Below are 24,840 nucleotides of genomic sequence, written 5' to 3'. Positions count from 1 at the left end.
TGAAGTAATTTGTGTTAAATAGGTAATTTGTAAATAGCTAATTATGATCATCACAAACTAAGAGCGATCACAGGGTACATACATGCATGAAAACTGACTTAAATTTTAGTTCACATCAAATAATTGGCGTGGGTGTATCCACCAAGATATTATTCTTATTGTTAATCATATTTATGGTTGTGGGGTGGTGTCATTATTCATCTTTTTCTTCCATTAAATACAATTAAATCCTCACTAAACTAAAAATTATCCTTATAAAGCAGGCATGCTGGTGTGCAATAAATTCACATTGAGTAATACTACACATACATCATTTCATACAACATTTCTCATATAACATTATGTGACAAGATTGATGGTTAATTTAAAGTTAAAATTAACTTTCACCAATCTATCACATAATGTTATATGAGATGATGTATGGATAGTATTATCAATTCACATTGCATGGATTATGTCACATGTCCAAGGTGTGATGTCACTAGGCCATGCGTCATTATATGAGAGGCTACTTCACTGTGAAGACTGTCAAGAATTGCTTCACCGATAAGTTCTAAGCTGAGTTGTCAATTAGGCTACGTGTTATTTATGTGAGGATTACTTCATGTGTAAGCCTATATTAGGCCACATTTCACCCACGTTGGAATTACTTAGTGTGAGTCCAAAGACAATAGTATATAAATGGGTTCTCACCCTAATGGGGGATCTTTGGAACACTCTATTTTCTGTTGTAAAAAACCGTCTTATCTGTGGTAAGAATTAAGTTTGTGTATACTTGAAAAAAATACCAAAAAAAAAAAAAAAAAACACTAAAATAACATTAGACGTAGAACTTACACCTTACATCCGAACCACTTTAAAAATTATATTTTCTTTGCATTATTTTTTTTCACATTAATCCAGCATTAAAAACAACCAGTTTAGCATACACCCTTGCGCAAATTTCATGATGAAATTTCGTACTTCTCGCTGGTTTAAAAAACTGCATCAACACATACGAAGGTAATTAATAATGAGAGTGTATGTTATATTTACAATAAGCTATTCTTAGCTATACATGAAATGAATGTAACCTTTTATTTTTTTTTTTTTTTTTTATTTTTTTTGGAACCATGTTAGGATATTAATTACCGCGGAACTTATGTGTATTCAATTGGTAAAGATCTACACCTTTGTATTGTTCTCTTTCACTTGACTTGAAAAACAAATTATGCGAGAACGAAATTAGAAAAGGATACTCAAAGACTTTCTAATGGAGAAACTTTAGATAATTGCTTTATCAATCGGAAAAGATTCTGAAATCAGGGCTTAATCATACCTTAATTTTCTATTATTCGCCGCCAAGAAGGATTTTTTTCTAATTCATTTGGTCGAAGGAGTGAAAGTAAAACAGAAGAGAAAGATAAGTTTGACGAATTCAGAGTGATGATAAAAAGTAATAGTGAATGGTTTCAGAGGTCTTTGGTCCCATATTATTAACATAACTTGTAATTAAATGAACAAGACAAGACGACATGTTAATATACAGAAATCGGTCATCTGAGATATATAATTCGACAAGTACATATATGGCCAGCACATAAGTTTAGTTCATGGGACAAGCGGCTGATTTTGCTCCATTTTTATTTGATAGGATACGATTTCAAATTCAAGCTCTGAGTCAGATATTAGACAACATGGTACCTCACTCAGTACTAGCTATATTTTGAATGATTTATCATTAACATAATGAACACAAACCATTGAAGAACTTTCGATCAAAGAGAAATTAACTTGCCAACAATGTGAAGCATCATAAATGGTTTTTTTTTTTTCTATGAATAAAATTTGATAGAAAATCGATCAAGGCAAATAATTAATCTCCCAGGCATCTTTAGCATTGACTCTGGATAAACACAAATTCATGGCTCCCATAACTATTAGCGAAATGTGGGTAGCACATAGAAAATTATATAAAAATGGAGGTCGGATACTGAATAAATAAATGTTTTGAGTCTATGTGTATTGGTAGCGTTTAGTAATATATTTTGTAGGTACTAGGTACCTTATTCTTTGTAGCGTTTAGAGAACTTTTGTGTTTTCATGACCTAAATCACCATGGCGATCGACCTCTTCATGAAATATATAATGAAATCTTAATAATTTGTATATAAAATTATTCAGAGTTCACGGGATAATTAACTCACAGTAGCTAACATTTCAAGAGAAACTTCCTGGCCAATCCAAGGCAGCTTGAAGACAACTCCATCGACTTAAACTAGGTATATGCTTCAGGGTTATTCTAAAACTCTATATAAGGGGCCACTTGTTGGCATAGTGAAGCCATAAACACTTCAAATCATATATTGTATCACTCAAATAGATCAATTATAAAATATATCACTCAAAGACTTTCTCATGGAGAAATTTTAGATAATTGTTTTATCAATCGAAAAAAGGTTCTAAAATCAGCACTAAGGCGTTAATCATACTTTGTTTTCTACTATTCGGCCGACCACGACGGATTTTTTTCTAATTCTTTGGTCGAAGGAGTGAAAGTAAATAGAAGAGAAGAAGATGAGTTTGAGAATTCAGAGATGACCACAATAAAGTAATAGTGAATGGTTTCAGAAGCCTTTGGTCCAATATTATTATATAACTTGTAATTAGGTGAAAACACAAGATTCAATATTTTATATTAACTTGGTATTAGTGAACAAGACAAGGCCTATATGTTATATACAGAAATCAGTCTGATAATATATATAAATTACTAACAGTTTTTTAGAAGTTTCAAAATTAAACTAACATGTTTATTTATAACTTTATTTTTAATTTATAAACTGAGTTTACAAGCCCAAAATAATAATAATAATAATAAATAAGTTGAGAGAACCCTTTTTTTTTTTTTTTTTTTTTTTTTTTTTACTTATAAGCATTCTATACTATTTTGACTAAGTATATTATACCTTACCTCTATTTAAATTTTAAAATTTCATCATATAAGTCAAGCTTATTTTTATATTTCAAACAACTCAAGCTACTATCACGTTCATTACAAATTGAATAGATAATAAGATTCAATTGAGACATGAATTGAATATTTTGATTGAAATTTTATTTTTTAAATAATTTAATTCAATATATTTTATTAGTTTATTTGTATAAAAAATCTAAAAATTATTCATAAATTTTTAATAAATTTTGATATAAAGATTTTGTTTATTTAATTCTAAAATTAAATTATATTGTAATATGATGAATATATTTATAATATTATAATAAAAAATTGAGTTATATAATTTATATTGATAAAATATATAGTACATTTTCAGTCATTTTAATAATAAAATATAATTATAAGTCACATTTTATCACCATCATATTTATGGGTTACTTATAAGTATTTAACCAAACACGTAATTATTTAAATTTCAAATGTTTATAGCTCATTATATTATAAGATATAGCTTCTTATAAGTTATTTTCAAAACTCGACAATAGACTTAGTCAGGGGACAAGCGGCTAATTTTGTACCATTTTCTTATTGATATGAATACGATTTCAAATTCAAGTTATAGCAAATCAGTATTAGATAAAATGGTATTTTAGCAGAAGCTTATGGGGAATGATTTATCATTAAATAATAAACACAGAACATGAAGAACTTTCGATCAAAGAGAAATTAACTTGCCAGACAATGTGAAGATCCTGAATGGTTCTTTTTTTTCATAAATAAATTTGATGGAACATCGATCCGAGGCAAATAAATTAATCTCGAAAGGCCATCTTTAACATATGACTCTGGATAAACACAAATTAATGGCGCCCCATAACTGAATAAAGTGGACTGAGAGTTGAAGAAAGAAATGAATAAATAAATGTTTGAGTCTCTACTCTCATGTGTTTGTAGTAGCGTCTTAGTTAATAAATTTGTAGGTACTAGGTACCTTATTTGAAATTTGGCCTTATACTAGGAAAACCTTTGGTTTTCATTGACCTAAATCACATTCACATGACGATAGACCTCTACATGAAATACTATAATGAAAATCATAATTTTTATATAAATTATTCCACGGTTTACGGAATTTAAGTCACGTAGCTACATATTCAAAGAGAAACTTCCGGCCACTCCAAGCGCTTGAAGACAACTCCATTGACTTAAACTAAGATCATTTTTTTAATTACATAATATCTAAGGTGTAGGCTTTAGGGTTATTCCAAAACTCTATATAAAGGGGCCACCTGTTGCCATAGTAAAGCATAAACACTTCAAATCAACATATTTGTCGCATATTTGCAATCATGGCAACAAAAGCTTCAGCTTCATTGCTACTTCTTCCCCTCTAGTATTGTCTCTAGTTGAGCTCTCTCTTGTGGTGGCATCGCCATCTATTGGGGTCAAAACGGCAATGAGGGAACCCTCAACCAAACATGTAACTCTGGGTTATATTCTTCGTAAACATAGCCTTCCTTAACAAATTTGGCGGTGGCCGAACTCCCGACTGGAACCTCATGGTCACTGCAACGCGCTGCCGGGAGTGCGCAAATCGCTAGCGGTAGCATAAAGAATTGCAAAACAAAGGAATTAAGGTGATGCTTTCCATTGGCGGTGGCCTGGAGACTACTCGCTAACTTCTAAAACTGACGCTAAAAACACTGCAGCTTACTGTGGAACAATTTCCTCGGTGGGAATCAGCTAAACGACCATTAGGGAATGCTGTTTTAGATGGATACGACTTTGACATTGACTCGGTTCAACTCGATTTTATGATGATCTTGCACGTTATCTGAAAGGATACAGCAAGCCAGGAAAGAAAGTTTACTTATCAGCAGCTCCTCAGTGTCCATTCTGATAGTACATGGGGAAAGCGCTCGAACAGGGCTTTTTGACTACGTTTGGGTGCAATTTTACAACAATGGACCGTGCCAATATATCAACCGCTGGCACCAAGAAAACTTATAGCTTCATGGAAGAGTGGATTCATCTTTAAAGGGGGGGAAACTATTTTTGGGTTGCCGGCGGCTCGGAATGCGGCCGGAAGCGGGTATGTTCCCCAAGGTGCTGACTTCACAGATCCTTCCGGTGATAAAGAAGTATAAGAAGTATGGTGGGGTGATGCTTTGGTCCAAGTACTTTGACAAATAACTGGCTATAGTTCCGCCATTAAGAAGAGTGTGTGAAGTGTTATCAATCAAGAATAAGTTGTTAATGTTGTTTTAGTACGTGTTCTGTACTATCGAATATGAAGAGATTGAAAATAAATCATTACATCTCTTGAATTTATTTTTATAAATAAATTTGAAAAGATGTGAATGTAACTAGTTTATTGCCAAAAAACCACGTATGCATGTTATTATTTGTCATATTTTATTCAGTAATATTAGTCTGTTGACATATCAAGATCAAAATCTTTTATAGTAATAAAGACGATGAGATGAAAACAAATTCATACGAACTCATAATTGAATCACGCTCTTAATAATTTAGAATAAATAAATCCATGAAATACATGTCTAAATTTACTATTCAAATCCAGTTAACCAGGGCTAGCGGATATTGTAATCAGTGTGAGAGCATACCACGGGAAAGTCAGATACACCGGCGGCGTTGCCCGATGCAGATAACTGGCGCTGTCGTTTTCATCTGTTTACAACGCATAACAGCCAAGTTTTCAGAACATATATATAGTAACGGTTGATCTCTGCTTATGGAATGTGGGGCAAGGTGTGATGCTGTTGCACTCCTCAAAGATGCAAAAATCAGGTCTATCTCCCGATTCATTAGCCTTTGTATCCGTTCTTCTCTTGTTGCCATGCCGGGTTGTTGAGGGGGGGCAATATTACTTTAACTTAATGACTGAGCAATATAGATTAGTCCAAGGATGAAAACACTTCTCTTGCTTGTTGGATCTTTTAGGACGGGTGGGAGAGTAGAAGAAGCATATAGTTTTGTCAGACAGATGCCAGTGGAACCTAATGAAAGAGTTTGGGGTGCTCTGTTGGGTGCTTGTCGGGTGTACTCAAACATGGATACTGGCTCCTGGCAGCCGATCATCTTTTTCTTTAGCTCCAGAGCGTGTGGCTACTATGTCTTGTTATCCAACATTTATGCAAAGGCTGGTAGATGGGAAGATGTAACAACCATCAGGTCAATCATGAAAAGAAAAGGTATCAAGAAACGCCAGGCGCTAGCAATGTGGATCAATGATCGGGTTTACACCTTTGTTGTGGTGACAGATCGCATGCAAGTCCAAGGAGATCTATGAGGGTTGGATATTAGTAGGGAAAATGAAAGAGGCAGGTTATATTCCAGAGACTGATTCGCTCTTCATGATGTGGAGGAAGAAGAATAAGGAATGCCATCTGGCAATTCACAGTGAGAAATTGGCCATTGTCTTTGCAATCCTGAATACTAAACCTAAACACCACAGGGTCACCAAGAACCTTCGAATTTGTGGTGACTGCATGTTGCAGCCAAGCTTATCTCCAAGATTGCTGAGCGTGATATCACAATCAGGGATACTAACAGGTTCACCATTTCCAAATGGTGTCTACTCATGTGGGGATTATTGGTGATGCCTCACTTGGAGAGTATGTTAAGAAACACAATATGGAATAATTTCTGATGATTTCATTCATTGTAATTCTATAATATATGGGCTAGATACAAGAACATTTACAAGGAAATAATAAACAAATTTATTACATAATATTACAGAAAATATCTTATAATTATGAAAGAAAATAATATCCTATAATAAGAATATTGACCATATCAATCTCTTAATTATAGGATATTCTAATGACCATATCAATCTCTTAATTATAGGATATTCTAACATTCCCCCTCAAGTTGGAGCATGGATATCACACATGCCTAACTTATCTAAAGCGTCATCAAACGCATTGTCAGCTATGACTTTGGTAAGAATGTCGGCTAGTTGGTCTTTAGACTTCATAAAAGGAAATGTAATGATCCCAGCTTCCAGTTTTTCCTCAATGAAGTGTCTACCAATTTCTACATGCTTCATCCGATCATGTTGAACTGGATTGTGGGCAATCTCTATAGCTGAAGTGTTATCACAATACAACTTCATTGCATCCTGAGAGTCAATCCCCAAATCTCTTAGCAAGCTCCTCAACCATAGTAGCTCACACACTCCAAAAGTCATGCCTCTCTACTCAGCTTCTACACTTGACCTTGCTACTAATGTTTCGAAGACCGGACCAGGCCTTGACTCGTTCAAGGGTCTAGTTTTGTTTGACTGGTTGAATTGGTCGGTTGGACCGTATTCTATAAAAAAAATTTAGTCCCTAAATGTTTGAAATTCATCAAAAACAACCCTAAATAATTATCATGACTCCCTTAAGGTTTGAAATCTATCCAAAACACCCCTGTCACGCGAAGAGACTGGTGACTGGTGGTGGCAGCGATGATCGACGGCCAATCAAAGTTTGGAATCATAGAGCTTTTGATGTATAGGTACCGAAGAATCTTATGGTGGTGTCAGGGAGTTCTACTGACTTCGGAATTTTTTGGAATCAAGAAGGAAGGTCGACGGTTGCATGAACAATGGTGGACGGCGATCGATGGCCAATCAAAGTTTGGAATGATGGGGCTTTTAATGTAGAGGTGCTGACAAATCTTATGGTGGTGTTAGGGAGTTATAACGGCGTTAGAATTTTTCGGAATCAAGAACTAAGTTTGACGGTTGTTTGAACGATTTGTGGATGGCGAGCAACGAAAGGTTGGACGACGGCCACTGAAAATGAATGGGTTTTTTTATGGAGATGCTATCAAGTCTTATGGTGGTGTTATCTCCCTTGAACAATGCCGGAATTCAACAGGATTGAGTTGCGATTCGACACTATTCTAACGGTCCAACCGCAGCTCAATCCGGTTTGATTAAAAATACTAGTTTTCAGAGGATATTGGACCGAAGATGATGCCAGTTCCCGGTCGAACCGATCCGGTCTGATTTTTAGAACATTGCTTGCTACTACTAGCTGCTTTTTACTCCTCAAAGTCACAAGGTTTTCCCCTACAAAAGTAAAGTCTCCTGAAGTAAATCTTCTGTTATCAGCTGAACCAACCCAATCTGCATCAATGTAACTTTCTACCTTCAAATGATTGTGTTTAGTGAAAAGTAACCCTTTACTTGGAGCAAACTTCAAATACCTCCATATATATTCCACAGCATCCATGTGAGGTTTACGAGGATCATGCATAAACTGGCTCACTACACATACTGAATAAGTAATGTCTGGCCTAGTGTGGGACAAATAAATCAATTTTCCNATGTAACTTTCTACCTTCAAATGATTGCGTTTAGTGAAAAGTAACCCTTTACTTGGAGCAAACTTCAAATACCTCAATATACATTCCACGACATCCATGTGAGGTTTACGAGGATCATGCATAAACTGGCTCACTACACATACTGAATAAGTAATGTTTGGCCTAGTGTGGGACAAATAAATCAATTTTCCCACAAGTCTCTGGTACCTTGCCTTATCAATAGAAGTTGTATCCAAACAATGAAACAACTTAAGATTTTGTTCAATAAGAGTATTTGCAGGCTTACATCCAAGCATATTTGTTTTAATTAACACATCAAGAATGTATTTCCATTGAGATAAGAAAATGCCATTTTTTTGATCTAGCTACCTCAATCCAAGAAAGTACTTCAAGTCACAAAGCTGTTTCATTTCAAATTCTGATGCCAAGTGTCATTGCAAGTTCTCAGTTTCATCTTGATCATCACCTGTTACCGCCATATCGTCAACATAGATAATCAAAGTAGTCATTCTAACCTTTCGGTGCTTTAGAAACAAAGTATGACCTGAATTGCTTTGTTTATAGCTGAAGTTCTTCATAGACTTGGTGAATATGCCAAATCAAGCTCTCAGATATTGTTTTAAATTATAAAATGCCTTCTTGAGTTTGCACACCTTTGTTATATTTGAGTACTTCTCTATACTAGGAGGAAGATTCATATACACTTCTTCTGTAAGATCTCCATGCAAGAAAGCATTTTTTTCATCAAATTGAAGAAATGGCTAATCCCGATTAACTGCAAATGACAAGAACACTCTAATTGTATTAAGCTTGGCAACTGGTGCAAAAGTGTCTTGATAGTCAATCCCATAAGACCGTGTATACCTTTTTTCAACCAACCGAGCTTTGTACCTTTCAATGGTCACATCTACATTATACTTGACCTCAAATACCCATCTACACCCCACGGTCTTCTTCCCTTCGGTAAACGCACAAGTTCCCAAGTAGCAATATTTTCAAGTGTTGCCATTTCTTCAGCCATGGCTTAGGTCCATCTAGCATCTGCTAAAGCTTTCTGCATTTTATTAAGAATAGAGGTAGACGATAACTGTAGCACATAAGATGTATATGACTTGGACAATTTTTCCGAAGATACGTGACCACTAATGGGATATCTAACTTTGGATTTAGAATCAAACTCATATTTAATAGGTGGTATACCATGGTTACAACGAGCTGGAAGACGATATTGAGACGATTGAAATTCAAAATTAACATCATCAACAAACGTAGAATTATGATTAGTGGGTACCTTTAATGAGTCTCAGAAGGAGATTGATCCAGTGGTTGTGTTGGATTGTAGGAGACATTGTACTATCATGGAGAGAATCATCTTCTGAGTTTAAAGTTGTTTGTTCATCTATAAATTCCTCAGTCACCCCGTTTTCTCCTTTTGGTTCTTCCAATTGTCTGGGAAAGATCCAAGACAAAGAATTATTTTTTGTAACATCTCCAGACGTCCGATTTCTTTTGTCTAAATCTTTGGGAAAAAATGCATGTAGTTTTTCATGATCAATCACTTCATCTTGATTCTCCCACTAAAGTTGTAAATTAGTCATCAATGTCTTATAGAAAAGTACTTTCTCATGAAAAATAACATCCATGGAAACATAAAATCTCCAAGAGTATGGATCATAAAACTTGTAACTTGTAGAATGATCCCATATCCCACAAAAACACACTTCACTAATGCACGAGACTCAAGCTTAGTCTGTTGATATGGATGCAAGTAGACATAGACCACAAACACAAAAATTCGAGGAGCCAAAAGTACGACCGATGGAAGAGTGCAGTGATCAGAGAGAGCATCCAATGGTCTTCTAAAATTGAAAACATAGATGGTGTACAGTTTATTAAGTAGACCGCTGAATTCAAGGTGTCACCCTACAAGTGAAAGGGGGCATGACCCCCAATCAAGAAAGACCGAGTAACTTCCAATAACTGTCTGTTTTTTCTCTCCGCAACACCATTTTGTTGAGGAGAATAGGGACATGCTATTTGGTGAATAATCCTTACTAAGTGCATGAATTCCGTCAGTTCGTGCTTGAAGTATTCTCCCCCATTATCAGAACAAACGACTTTTATTGGAATACCAAATTAAGTAGTTACCATTTGATGAAACAAGCGAAATACCAAGTAGACATCTTTCTTATGCTTCAATTGATAAACCCAGGTCGTTCGAGTGCAATCATCAACAAAAGTTACAAACCACCTTGTCCTATTAAGAGTAGAAATTGGGGCCGGTCCCGAAACATCCAAATGAATTAATGAAAAATGTAAATTTTGCTTCATTATTACTCAAATGGAAAATAGTACGATGACGTTTTGCCATTACACAAGTTTCACAACTAAGATCTGAAAAGTGACATCCACTAAACAAAGAGGGAAATAATCTCCTAAGATAGCAAAAAGAGGGATGTCCTAGTCTTTTATGCTGCAACCAAATTTCCTTTTTTTTCTTATTCATCAAATCTTCTTTTAGCAAGTGAGCTTGCCCTTCTCTATTGGAATATTGTTGGAACCCATCCTCTAGATAGTGAAATCCTCCATTTTGTCTACCACTACCAATCTTCTCCTTGGTATGGATGTCCTAAAAAACACAATAAGCAGGAAAAAATAGAGCACTACAATTATGAGATTTGGTTAATTGATTAACAGAGAGAATATTACATTTTAATGATGGCACAAATAAGAAATCTTTGATTGCTAAGGTGGGCAATAACGGGATTGTACCAACTCCAATAACTGAAGATGATACGCCATTGGCATTGGTAATAGTAGTTTTGGAACATTTAGGGGATAAGTAACTAAGCCTATAACGATCACAAGTCATATGGTCTGTTGCACTAGAGTCAATTATCCAATCACTATTTCCTATAAAAGATATACCTGACTTAGCAGTTAATCCAAGAGTTGTGGCTAGATCCCCTTTCAAATTAATGTCTTCCTCCTTAACACTATAAGACATCTGAGACGTTTTCTTACCCATTGGTGCCAATCCAGATATCCATGGATTCGAAAGTATGTATCCACATATGACCAATACTATTACAATGAGTGCATTCTCGATCCTTTTGTTAGGTAGGCATTTTCTGGGAGGCCATTACAACCCCTTCTCCAATTTTTCCTCCAAGCATAGCATCTTGGCAATTAGCTTCCACACAAACCATAGCATAAACAACTTGTAAACCTAGAAGAGGTTCAGTAGCAAGTACATGACCTCGAACCCAATCTAATTGAGAGTTAAGACCAGCTAAAAACATATACACACGTTGGGAATTAACCTTAGTGGTATATTTCACAATACCATTGTCACACTCCATAGTACAATCATCAATATCATCAAGTTCCTGCCATATTTTCTGTAGTTTGTCAAAATAAGAAAAAACAGAACCTCCATTGTGGCAGACAAAAATTACCTTGCAATGTAGTTGATATACTTTTCATGCATCCTGGTCGACCAAATATGTCTGTTTGGTATTCTCCCGTATTTTCTTTGTCGTAGCCAATCGAAGGAAGAGAGATCTAATGTCCTTTATCATTGCATCAAGGAGTCAAGATTTGACTAAGCAATTTTCATCTTCCCATGCTTCATATTCCTCCGAATAAACATCTTTTGATGTAGTCTTAGTACCCGAAATAAAACCTCAACGTTTCCTCCCATCGATCTTATTTTGAGCATTCAAAGACCACTTAACATAATTGGTACCATCAAGTCATTCCGGAGTGATTAGAGAAGAAGTTTCTTGCATATGGAAGCCAACCGATATAGTAATAGATTCATTCTTCTTTAGAGAATCATTACTACTTTCTTCTAAATCACCCATAGGCAGTAAAGATAACAAAAAACTTTGCAGCGGATATGATGATAAACAACAATTGTGAACACTATACCAAACTACAATTCTTAGGGTAAAGAAAGGAGATTGAAAGAGGCTTGATACCATGTCAAAAAAACACAATTGTGGAATAATTTTCTGATGATTTCACTCATTGTAATTCTACCATATATAGGCTAGATACAAGAACATTTGCAAGGAAAGAATAAAAAAATTAATTACAGAATATTACAGAAAATATCCTATAATTATGAAAGATAATATCTTATATTAGAATATTGCCATGTGAATCTCTTAATTGTAGGATATTCTACACAAGTATTCACGTCAATATGTGTTCAGGTTTGGATTTTTTTAGACTAATTTATATGAAAGGCGGGAAGCTTACATAAAAACTATAACTTGGGGATATTGTGACCACCTTGATCATGAGCACATAAGTTTGCAATGATTCAAATGGTAACTGAAATAATTTTTTCTGGTACTGTTGACTCAATTCACCTGCTGCTAGTCTGTGTCCTCTATTTATAAATCATCTAGAGCCCATGTATTATAGTTATGTTATCTATTGCATTTCAGGTGACTTCATATGGCTTTGCAATGGCAACAATCACTACAAGAAAAATGTCTTTCGGCGTCTAGCAAAATTAGACGTAGAAGTAAATTTAGACGCTAAATCTCTTTCGTGTCTAAATTTCATGGTCGCTACGTAGTTGCGAAATCGTGTCGCAGAAAGTATGGGCGTCTAAATTTTTGGTTAGTCGCGGAAAGTTTTTTTTTGGCGAAGCAAATTAGTCGCTAATTGCTGGTTAAAATAGTCCCTCCCCCCAGACGCTAATTGTTCAAGGGTACTTTGGTAAAATAGTATCGCGATTAATCAATTAGTTGCAAAATGTATCTTTTCGTGTCTAATAATTTGTCGTAAATGCCACAAAATTAGACGGTAAGAGTGTAAGGGTAATTTCATAAAATTTTCGCAACTATTTTATTAGTAGACGAATGTATCTTTTGGTGACCAAAATTTAGTGGTTAATTCTAATACTTTTAGACACTGAATATGAAACCAAAAGGTTTTCACGACTATTTATTGTGACCGAATGTATCTTTTAATGACCAAAATTTATTATTAATTCTAATATTTTAGACGCTGAATGTAAATCCAAAAGGTTTTCACGACTATTTTATTACTGAACGAATGTATCTTTTAATGACCAAATTGGTGGTTAATTCTTATAATTTTAGACGCTGAATGTGAAATTCAATTATGAAAAATTACTGTTTGCAATTAAAAAATTAATTGCAAAATATGTTTTTTTTTTAGAAAATAGTGGCAAAAGCATTTTGTATTAACCTAGTTTATACATTCAACATCAACAAAATAATCCATCACAATATAAAAATCTGAACACTACATCAAAATATCATTTTCAATATATAGTCCATACATGAATTTTTATCACTTAAGAGCAATAAAAATTCAAAATGCACTATAGGTGCATAACCAAAACAAAGGTAGCACCCACATTTTCATCACTAGCTATCTATCTGTGCATAACTAACAAAAAATGCCCATCCCATGTACCTATCTAACATATATATGCAAACAATCCTAAAAAGATGATCCTACCCCATGTCAAATATATATTGCCTATAACACAAAAACTAACCATCAATATCTAGAGCATCTCAAGTGTCACCAGTTGAGGTTTTTGAAATAGTTGTAGTTGATAAGGACGAGTCTTAGCAGTTGGAGATGACATGGCTGTCGAGTTGGAGCTTTATTAGATTGTTGTAGTTCAAGGGCTATAGTTAGCTGCTGCATCATCTCCAACAGGACAAATTGTTGTTGTTCAAGGCTTTTTATTTATGTTTTTGTTGATCAACTAAGACGAGTTGCTCCTCCACTGTTTAATCTTATTTTCTTCTTGTTGTACTATGCACTTAACTCTGCTTCTGCTGCAGTATCATGATGCTTAGTGTGTGAAATTCAAAATTTTGATTAAATCCGAAGCTTTACCCAGAACTTTCTCACATATTTTTGCTTCTGTTTTTTCACTTTCCCCTGTTGGTGTTTCATCTTGCAGCTCTTATCATTTTTTCCTACCATCAATTAAATGCATAATCATAAGTCAAGCAAAAACTAAATAATTACACATACATTATAATTATAGTCAATGCATATCAATAAGTCAATAACCATGAATAAATTACTCGAACCAATCACGTTAATAATATTAAGAAGATAACTAAAATTACCTGTTGTAATGCAGAAGAAAACGACTAAAAATTATGCAGAACGTTTACATTGAGAAATAGTTGACAAATGGCTTAATATTGACATGGAAAAAGCTTTGATACTATTTACTGGGAAAACACCCTTAGTTTCAGAGGTTAAAACCTCATAATTACTTTTCCACATTTGTGTACAACTGATGATTATTAGCATTTAAAGAATAGCAGCAAAAGAAAAAACATTTTCCCACTTTGTCAGTTGCATGGAAGAGCAGCTCCTCTATTAGGTGCTGTGCAGGATCACCATCTGGAAACTTCTCCATGAAACTCTCAACATTTGAAACCACTTCCGATTGGTCAGATACTGATATAAGCCATCGGATGAGAGGATCAAAAATTAATCTCTTGGGCAGAGTCTATGGTGATGAAGAGAGGCGTGTAGGATTGTATGGAGCAGTTCCAATATACTCATTTCGAAACATTTCCATAATGAATCGTTAACTTGGGCTGCACCAAGATGCCATGATATCATTGAGCAGTTTTTAAACACACCATTGGATAAAACAATACCTGGGAACTTCATCAATTGAAAAAATGAAACATAAGTGTAATGCTCAAGTGTGGTTTTGTAAGAGCAAGAATGCATAAATGAGTGAAGCATTAGCAAAATCAGTGAGATATTCTGTGGTTTGTTAGAGCAGGACATATATTGAAACATTAAATAATAAGTAAAGTAATGATATTCGGTTGCTCACATGACACAGCATACACAAAATGATATTTTTATGCACTGATAAAGGTGACCTGCAACTTGAATCATTTCCAATGCTATATACACATTTCCTCTATCACACACTTTTAAAAGATATCCAAAAAAACAACATTTTAATTTACACTGCATTATCTGTAAAAGCCATATGTCTTGTCCATATACCGTAGTGATGAATATTATTCATGAGGATATAATTTACTAGAACATAGCAAGCAATGAGCACCTATACAAGATATATGCTACCATGATGTACAAATCACCAACAGTAATAATCATCAACCAGAATTACCTTTTATCAGAAATCCTTGCAACAAAATAGTATTACAAGGATATACGACAAACCTTTTTCAGAAATCCAGCTCCAAATGCTCTGGTACCCTTAAGAGACCTTCCACTCTATCATTGACAATACATTGGCTATCATCCGGTGTTCATTCTCTATTCTTATGATTTCCTGCAATATTAGTGCAAACCAAAGTTCTTAGCAAATCTACATTACTTCCGTTCATTAACAAGATCATACAGTTATTTAAGGGTAGAGATAACCATACTGCGGTGAAGGCCAGCGGACGGCCAAGGAAAGAAGAAAGGCAAGTAATTGATATTTTATCATTAATGAAAATATACATGCAAGTGCAATGACACATTTGGATCGGACATTATCATCTTAATATAGCAATCAATCCATTAAGTTGAAACTTCATGGAAAACCAAATGTTATCAATGAATTTCATTTGTCACCAATTGAGCATAACTACTCTGCAATACACAGGCTGACTCAATATTGAGAAAAAGTCCACGCTAACCATTTTGGTTCAATATCATGTACATAGGGTCTGCAAACAGTACTAGACTTTGGGAGCACACCAGCGTGTGTGTCAGAGAAGCAGCAAGGAATAAGAAAAAAAAATGGAAAGTTTATAACAGCATTCATCCCGTTTCCAGTATACAGACAACTGCTCGGCTTCCCAATGAAAAAAACAGGGAACAGATGACAACGTCCACTACAACAAAAACAGAGAAAAGCAAGATTGCAATTTTGATTAATCTAATCTAGAAAGGTTCACCATACAGTCAATTTCAAATATTTTTCAATTGAAGAGTAGAAAGACAATAATTGATTAAAAAAACACGACAAGACTTGAACTCCTCCAGTAAGAATAGAGTTGAAGCTTATTGTTACTGCCGTCATTTCACTTGCCTAACACCTAAAAATAGTAATAAAAACGAAGGGTTTTTATTTATTTATCTTTTTTAAAGAACATAATCACCCAAAACTTGAATCCAAAAAATCATCCAAAGCTGCAACGAAGGCACATCAAACTCATTTTAATGGCAACTAGCAACGCTAAAACTAAGAACTTAAAAAAAATTAAAAATTACCACACCCACAAAGCTTATTCTTATAAACACAATGAAAGCATTATAAATAATAAATTTAAAAAGTGGAAACAAAAATAATCACTGGCTTCATATAATCAAATTGCTATGAAATAATCACAGGACAAATCAAATTACATACAAAACTATACCCAGCCCACCCCAAATCACGGAACAACGTCTAAGTGACAAAAATGAAATTGAACATCTACTGCAAATCTAAAAATCATGAAAGACAATTCTAAAAGCAGAAGCAGGATTCTTGATTAACAAAAAACCAGTTTCTTTACAATGGTTACTGAATTATAGAAAATGTCATTGAAAACAATAAAGAAATAAATAAAGGGAAATGAAATAGAAATTAACCTGAAAATTGATAGCTTTTGTCTTAAGATCAGAAGGCAACAATGGATGCTGAGGATACTTCTTTGCAGATACTACAAGCAAGGCCAATTTATACTAAAAATCCCTCCATATTCAACAAAGAGAGACACCAATAATATAATTAAAGAGTATCAAATAACTGACCAGTAAAATAGCAAAAGAATCAGAAAAACAACATCTCCATCTACCAAAACCGGCACATAACCAGAGATTGAGCTTTCCAAACTCTACAAAAAAAAAAAAAAAAAAAAAAAAAAAAAAAAAAAAAAAATCAATTATCAAACAAATCAAGTCAAACCCGCGTCCATTTTCGCCATCTGGTATTGTAATTATCCTCAAAACCAACACACCAGACTGTTTTGCTCTTCCTTCACCAAGTTCATAGCTTTATATTCTAATCTAACCCTGCAATCAAATACTCAAATACCCAGAACCAAATTTCAAATATTTTTCAATTGAAGAGTAGAAAGCATAAATTGATTAAAAACACGACAGAACTTGAACTCCTCCAGTAAGAATAGAGTTGAAGCTTATTGTTACTGCCGTCATTTCCGCTTGCCTAACACCTAAAAATAGTAATAAAAACGAAGGGTTTTATTTTATTTATCTTTTTAAAGAACAATAATCACCCAAAACTTGAATCCAAAAAATCATCCAAAGCTGCAACGAAAGGCACATCAAACTCATTTTAATGGCAACTAGCAACGCTAAAAACTAAGAACTTAAAAAAAATTAAAAATTACACACCCCCAAAGCTTGTCTTTATAACAACAATGAAAGCATTATAAATAAATAAATTTAAAAAGTGGAAAACAAATACCTGGCCACAAACATCACAGCAAATATCATCACTCTTTTTCAAACAGTAATGGCCACCTTCATTACTCATCTTCCACCACATTCTTTATCAATAGTTTCCACACAATCTGAAGATTCATTGTTCCCACACAGATCAGCTTCACAATGACCGAAATGCCCTAACTCTCCTTCACAAACCCTTCTTCTCTTCAACAGCCCATATTGATTAATCCATTCAACCTTTTGCCCTAATCGCAAAGAGAAGAAGATTGAGAAGGACAGACCAATTAGACAAATCCCAACGAGAAGAAGATTGAGAAGAAAAGAGCAATTAAAGATTGATTGAAAAGATTTGGGAAGAATGATTGTTGCAACGAGAAACCTCTGCAATTCAGTGGAAGGGCGACAAAGAGAGATTTTGGGCGAAAGAGGGGGAAATGTTTCTCGTTTTTGGGCGGAAGAATGAGTTTTTGGGTGCCGGAATTTTCGTAGAAGAAATGGGTTATTCTAATAGTTTATAACCTTAGCTTTGATTAAATGAAAATGTGGGAGAATTTGCCTTGGTGAAAATTTTGAGGTGGGAAAAATTGTTTTATTTATATTCTTTTCCTTTTTTTAAACCGGGTTTGAGTTTTGATTTTCTTAACTTCAATTTATAATCTTTTTATTTAAATTGTTTTTTTATTTTAACGAAAAAATGTTTATTTTTTAATTTTTTTTATAAAAATCGAAAATTCAGTTTTCCTCTATTTCTATGGACCAAAACCGAATCGATTTTCTTGATAACTGAAAACCACTTCGATTCTGGTTTGGTTTGGTTTCTACATTAATAAGTTCATAAAGGAGATAAGTCAACCCAAACAAAAAAGAGAAAAACCACAGTAAAAAAGAAGAGTAACCGACTTTAGTATCAATGAAACATTACAGTAACAAGAAGGTGATGGAAAAATAATGCAAAACAAAAACACACTTTCAAAAAAATTATCCGAGATAAACCATTTCACAAGTTATCAACAAAAATCAAGTATTTGAAATCAACGCACATCGTTTGGGAAATTGGGGGAAATAGATAGGGATTTGCTGGAGAAGAGATTGGGAATTTGGGGAAATTTACCTAAATAGTTGGACGAATGTTGACTCATTTTCTAGCTCATAGAGAGAGCTTTCTCTTCTTGTCACTTCTAGGTTCTTGAGAATGGTCTGAGGTTGGTTCTAAGGCTAGTCTGGAACCCTTCCCTTCAACAAGAGCTTAGTTTAAGTAGCCACTGGTATCGAAGCTGAAACTGTAGGATCTGTTATAGACGCAGGAGCTTGCTTGTTCGCTACTCTCTTCTCGATGACGATGTTGGTTACAATTTGCTTTTTTACATTATATAGGCTCGCTCCAGTTCGCTATTCTTGTTATTTCGAATGCTAGTTGGTGGGGGATTGTGTGTGAGAAGACAAGAGCTAGGTGAGGTTAGGAGATTGGGAATTTGGGGAAAAGCTAGGGATTTGCGTGGAAAGAGATTGGGAATTTGGGGAAATAGCTAGGGATTGCGGGGAGAAGAGATTGGGAATTTGGGGAAAGGCTTGCTTTATAAAGGTTAGGGTTTTTTGTAAATAACTTTAAAAAGTAAGGCTTTTAATTAGTTTTTTAATTTTTAAATATAATTATATTTTGCAAACAAATCAATTTGTAACTAAATATTTAGTCAGGAAAGCATTAGTCATAGTTGCTTATAATTGAAGTCTGGCGGGAACACGCTAATTTGGGGGGAACATGAATTTTTCAACTAAAATTGGCAACTAAACCGAATTTAGTTGTTGTATATAATTTTTTGCAACTATTGTTAATATGAACACAAACATCGGTAGCTAAAAATACCTTAAGACCCTTGTAATTATTGTCCAAATATGGGATATTATGGTAATTTCATTTTTCTGTAACTAATCATAATAATTACTAATAAATTCCTAATTATTTGCAACTAATTTAGCTACTAAGGGATAGTTGCAAAAAATTGTTTTTCATAACCAATAATGTAGACGCAAAATATAATATTTTAAATGCAAATTGTCAAATTATGGAGGGAAAAATCGGCCGCTAAAAATTGCAACTAAATTTATTAGTCACTAAAACAACATGTTCTACGACTAACAAAATAGTAGTAGAACATTAACTTTAGACACCAAAAGTTGGAACGTGTGGACCCCGAAATTTTAATCCTCTTTGCCTGACCAATCGCAATTTAGTTGGTAAATATAGCCTTCTGTAACTAGTTCTAGTTAGTTGCTAAAAAATTGGTTGCAGAATGTAGTTTTTCTTGAAGTGAATGGACTGAAAACTGTTATGCTATTAATGGGCTCACCACGACACTTCATGACAACCATTGATGCATAACTCGAAGGTTAGCTTTAACACTGGGTTAAATAACCATATTCATGGGCAAGCTGATTTTTCGTTTGCTTTTGCTCTAAGGAACAACATCAAAGCTCGACAGTAGAATGAACTTGCGCTTTGTTCTAGTATTCTATAATTTTTTTTATGTACAAGTTGATTGAGAGTTTACATTGTTTCTTAGCAGATGTTGCTAAATTACATAAATTGTCAAACACTGTAATTTTTAACTCTTTAGACACACTCAAAAATTGATACTCCCTCCAAAATTAATCTCCTTTCTGCTTTTTAGTAGAGAATTTTAAGATTGAAAGTAATCACTTTATGATGTGAGAACAAACAATTGCGTTTAAGGCAAACCAAGCATTGCCTTTGACATTTCCTTTTTAAACTGCAACACTAATAAATAGCCCTCTTTGACAATCATTTTCCACCTATATGCAAATAGTCATCTTCCCTAGATCACATTTTGTTATTATTAAAATGTAGTGTCGAACCGGTCATCACGGCAACAAAATTAACCTAAGTACCGTAGTTAGCAGTAAGCAAGGTCGAATCCAAAGGGAGCAAAAACTGATAACCTAATGTGTATTCAAGTTATCGGAAATGAAATTGGCAAATTGATTGATTAAAACTAAGGAAACTAATTAATTACAGGAAATTAAAAGCATAAAATAAATTGCTAACTAAAACACAATATTAAAGGCGTTGCCCTTATGGATTTGGTTCGACCCAAGACTAACTCCTACAATTCCTCTACTTATTGTTAGACTTCCTAAACCTATAAACANTTTTATTACTGAACGAATGTATCTTTTAATGACCAAAATTTGGTGGTTAATTCTTATAATTTTAGACGCTGAATGTGAAATTCAATTATGAAAAATTACTGTTTGCAATTAAAAAATTAATTGCAAAATATGTTTTTTTTTTTAGAAAATAATTAGTGGCAAAAGCATTTTGTATTAACCTAGTTTATACATTCAACATCAACAAAATAATCCATCACAATATAAAAATCTGAACACTAACATCAAATATCATATTTTCATATATATAGTCCATACATGAATTTTTATCACTTAAGAGCAATAAAAATTCAAAATGCACTATTAGGTGTGCATAACCAAAACAAAGGTATGCACCCACATTTTCATCACTAGCTATCTATCTGTGCATAACTAACAAAAAAATGCCCATCCCATGTACACTATCTAACATATATATGCAAACAATCCTAAAAAGATGATCCTACCCCCATGTCAAAATATATATTGCCTATACAACAAAAAACTAACCATCAATATCTAGAGCATCTCAAGTGTCACCAGTTGAGGTTTTTGAAATAGTTGTAGTTGATAAGGACGAGTCTTTAGCAGTTGGAGATGACGATGGCTGTCGAGTTGGAGCTTTATTAGATTGTTGTAGTTCAAGGGCTATAGTTAGCTGCTGCATCATCTCCAACAGGACAAATTGTTGTTGTTCAAGGCTTTTTATTTTATGTTTTTGTTGATCAACTAAGACGAGTTGCTCCTCCAACTGTTTAATCTTATTTTCTTCTTGTTGTACTATGCAACTTTAACTCTGCTTCTGCTGCAGTATCATGATGCTTAGTGTGTGAAAATTCAAAATTTTGATTAAATCCGGAAGCTTTACCCAGAACTTTCTCACATATTTTTGCTTCTGTTTTTTCACTTTCCCCTGTTGGTGTTTCATCTTGCAGCTCTTATCATTTTTTCCTACCATCAATTAAATGCATAATCAATAAGTCAAGCAAGAAACTAAATAATTACACATACATTATAATTAATAAGTCAATGCATAATCAATAAGTCAGATAACCATGAATAAATTACTCGAAACCAATCACGTTAATAATATTAAGAAGATAACTAAAATTACCTGTTGTAATGCAGAAGAAAACGACTAAAAATTATGTCAGAACGTTTACATTGAGAAATAGTTGACAAATGGCTTAATATTGACATGGAAAAAGCTTTGATACTATTTACTGTGGAAGAAACACCCTTAGTTTCAGAGGTTAAACCTCATAATTACTTTTCCACATTTTGTACAACTGGATGATTATTAGCATTTAAAGAAATAAGCAGAAAAGAAAAAACATTTTACCAGCTTGTCAGTTGCATGGAAGAGCGCTCCTCTATTAGGTGCTGTGCAGGATCACCATCTGGAAATTCTCCATGAAACTCTAACATTTGAACCACTTCCTGATTGGTCAGATACTGATAAAGCCATCGGATGAGAGGATCAAAAATTAATCTCTTGGGCAAGAGTCTATGGTGATGAAGAGAAGGCGTGTAGGATATGTATGGAGCAGTTCCAATATACTCATTTCGAAACATTTCCAATAATGAATCGTTCAACTTGGGCTGCACCAAGATGCCATGATATCATTGAGCAAGTTTTAAAACACACCATTGGATAAAACAATACACTGGGAACTTCATCAATTGAAAAAATGAAACATAGTGTAATGCTCAAGTGTGGTTTTGTAAGAAAGAATGCATAAATGAGGGAAGCATTAGCAAAATCAGTGATGATATTCTGTGGTTGTTAGAGCAAGGACACATATATTGAAACATTAAAATAATGTAAAAGAGATATTCGGTTGGCTCACATGACACAGCATACAACAGAAATGATATTTTTATGCACGATAAAGGTGACCTGCAACTTGAATCATTTCCAATGCTATATACAGCATTCCTCTAACAACACTTTTAAAAGATATCCAAAATAACAACATTTTAATTTATCACTGCTATCTGTAAAAGCCAATATGTTTGTCCATATACCGTAGTGTGAATATTATTCATGAGGATATAATTTACTAGAACATAGCAAGCAATGAGCACCTATAACGAAGATATATGCTACCATGATGTACAAATCACCAAACAGTAATATCAACAGAATTACCTTTTATCAGAAATCCTTGCAACAAAATAGCTATTACAAAGGATATCAGACAAACCTTTTTCAGAAATCCAGCTCCAAATGCTCTGGTACCTTAAGACGACCTTCACTCATCATTGACAATACATTGGCTATCATCCGGTGTTCATCTCTATCTTATGATTTCCTGCAATATTAGTGCAAACCAAAGTTCTTAGCAATCTACATTACTTCCCTTCATTAACAAGATCATACGTAATTTAAGGGTAGAGATAACCATACTGGCGGTGAGGCCAGGGGACAGCCAAGGAAAGAAGAAAGGCAAGTAGATGAATATTTTATCATTAATGAAAATATACATGCAAGTGCAATGACACATTTGCGGACATTATCATCTTAATATGAAGCAATCAATCCATTAAAGTTGAAACTTCATGGAAAAACCAAATGTTATCAATGAATTTCATTTGTCACCAAGTGAGCATAACTACTCTCAATAAGCACAGGACTGCAATATTGAGAAAAAGTCCACGCTAACCATTTTGGTTCAATATCATGTGTACATAGGTCTGCAAACAGTACTAGACTTGGGAGCACACCAGCGTGTGTGTCAGAGAAGCAGAAGGAATAAGAAAAAAAAAAATGGAAAGTTTATAACAGCATTCATCCCGTTTCCAGTATACAGACAATGCTCAGGCTTCCCAATGAAAAAGAAACAGGGAACAGATGACAGACGTCCACTAAAACAAAAACAGAGAAAAGCAAGATTGCAATTTTGATTAATCTATCTAGAAAGGTTCACCATACAGTCAAATTTCAATATTTTTCAATTGAAGAGTAGAAAGACAATAAATTGATTAAAAAAACACGACAAGAACTTGAACTCCTCCAGTAAGAATAGAGTTGAAGCTTATTGTTACTGCCGTCATTTCAGCTTGCCTAACACAAAAAATAGTAATAAAAACGAAAGGGTTTTTATTTATTTATCTTTTTAAAGAACAATAATCACCCAAAACTTGAATCCAAAAATCATCCAAAGCTGCAACGAAAGGCACATCAAACTCATTTAATGGCAATAGCAACGCTAAAAACTAAGAACTTAAAAAAAATTAAAAATTACCACACCCACAAAGCTTATTCTTTATAAACAACAATGAAGCATATAAATAATAAAATTAAAAAGTGGAAAACAAATAATCACTGGCTTCATGATAATCAAATTGCTATGAAATAATCACAGGACAAATCAAATTACATACAAAACTATACCCAGCCCACCCAAATCACGGAACAACGTCTAAGTGACAAAAAATGAAATTGAACAGTCTACTGCAAATCTAAAAATCATGAAAGACAAATTCTAAAAGCAGAAGCAGGATTCTTGATTAACAAAAAACCAGTTTCTTTACAATGGTTACTGAATTATAGAAATATGTCATTGAAAACATAATAAGAATAAATAAAGGGAAATGAAATAGAAATTAACCTGAAATTGATAGCTTTTGTCTTAAGATCAGAAGGCAACAATGGATGCTGAGGATACTTCTTTGCCAGATACTACAAGCAAGGCCAATTTATACTAAAAATCCCTCCATATTCAACAAAAGAGACACCAAGATATATAAAATTAAAGAGTATCAAATAACTGACCAGTAAAATAGCAAGAATCAGAAGAACAAACATCTCCATCTACCAAAACGGCACATACAAGAGGATTGAGTTTCCAAACTCTACAAAAAAAAAAAAAAAAAAAAAAAAAAAAAAAAAAAAAAAAAATCAATTATCAAACAAATCAAAGTCAAACCCGCGTCCATTT

At 33.9% G+C, this 24,840-nt stretch overlaps 1 long non-coding RNA gene and 1 pseudogene across 1 annotated transcript; one reads left to right on the top strand and one right to left on the bottom strand.

The window, feature by feature from the left end:
- Nucleotides 1-697: 697 nt before the first annotated feature.
- Nucleotides 698-5,166, top strand: LOC116106856 (annotated as a pseudogene).
- Nucleotides 5,167-15,508: 10,342 nt separating this feature from the next.
- Nucleotides 15,509-17,137, bottom strand: LOC116106918. The gene is made up of 3 exons (XR_004124367.1): nucleotides 17,075-17,137; nucleotides 16,913-16,983; nucleotides 15,509-15,620 (listed from the first exon to the last, which is right to left on the bottom strand). It is a non-coding gene; the product is annotated as an uncharacterized LOC116106918 (long non-coding RNA).
- Between the last annotated feature and the right edge of the window lie 7,703 nt (nucleotides 17,138-24,840).

Source organism: Pistacia vera, unplaced genomic scaffold (assembly GCF_008641045.1).
Source record: "Pistacia vera cultivar Batoury unplaced genomic scaffold, PisVer_v2 Contig524, whole genome shotgun sequence".
In the NCBI taxonomy this organism is placed as follows: Eukaryota; Viridiplantae; Streptophyta; class Magnoliopsida; order Sapindales; family Anacardiaceae; genus Pistacia; species Pistacia vera.
Note: the sequence above shows the minus strand (reverse complement) of the source record. Positions and strands in the feature narration are given on the sequence as shown.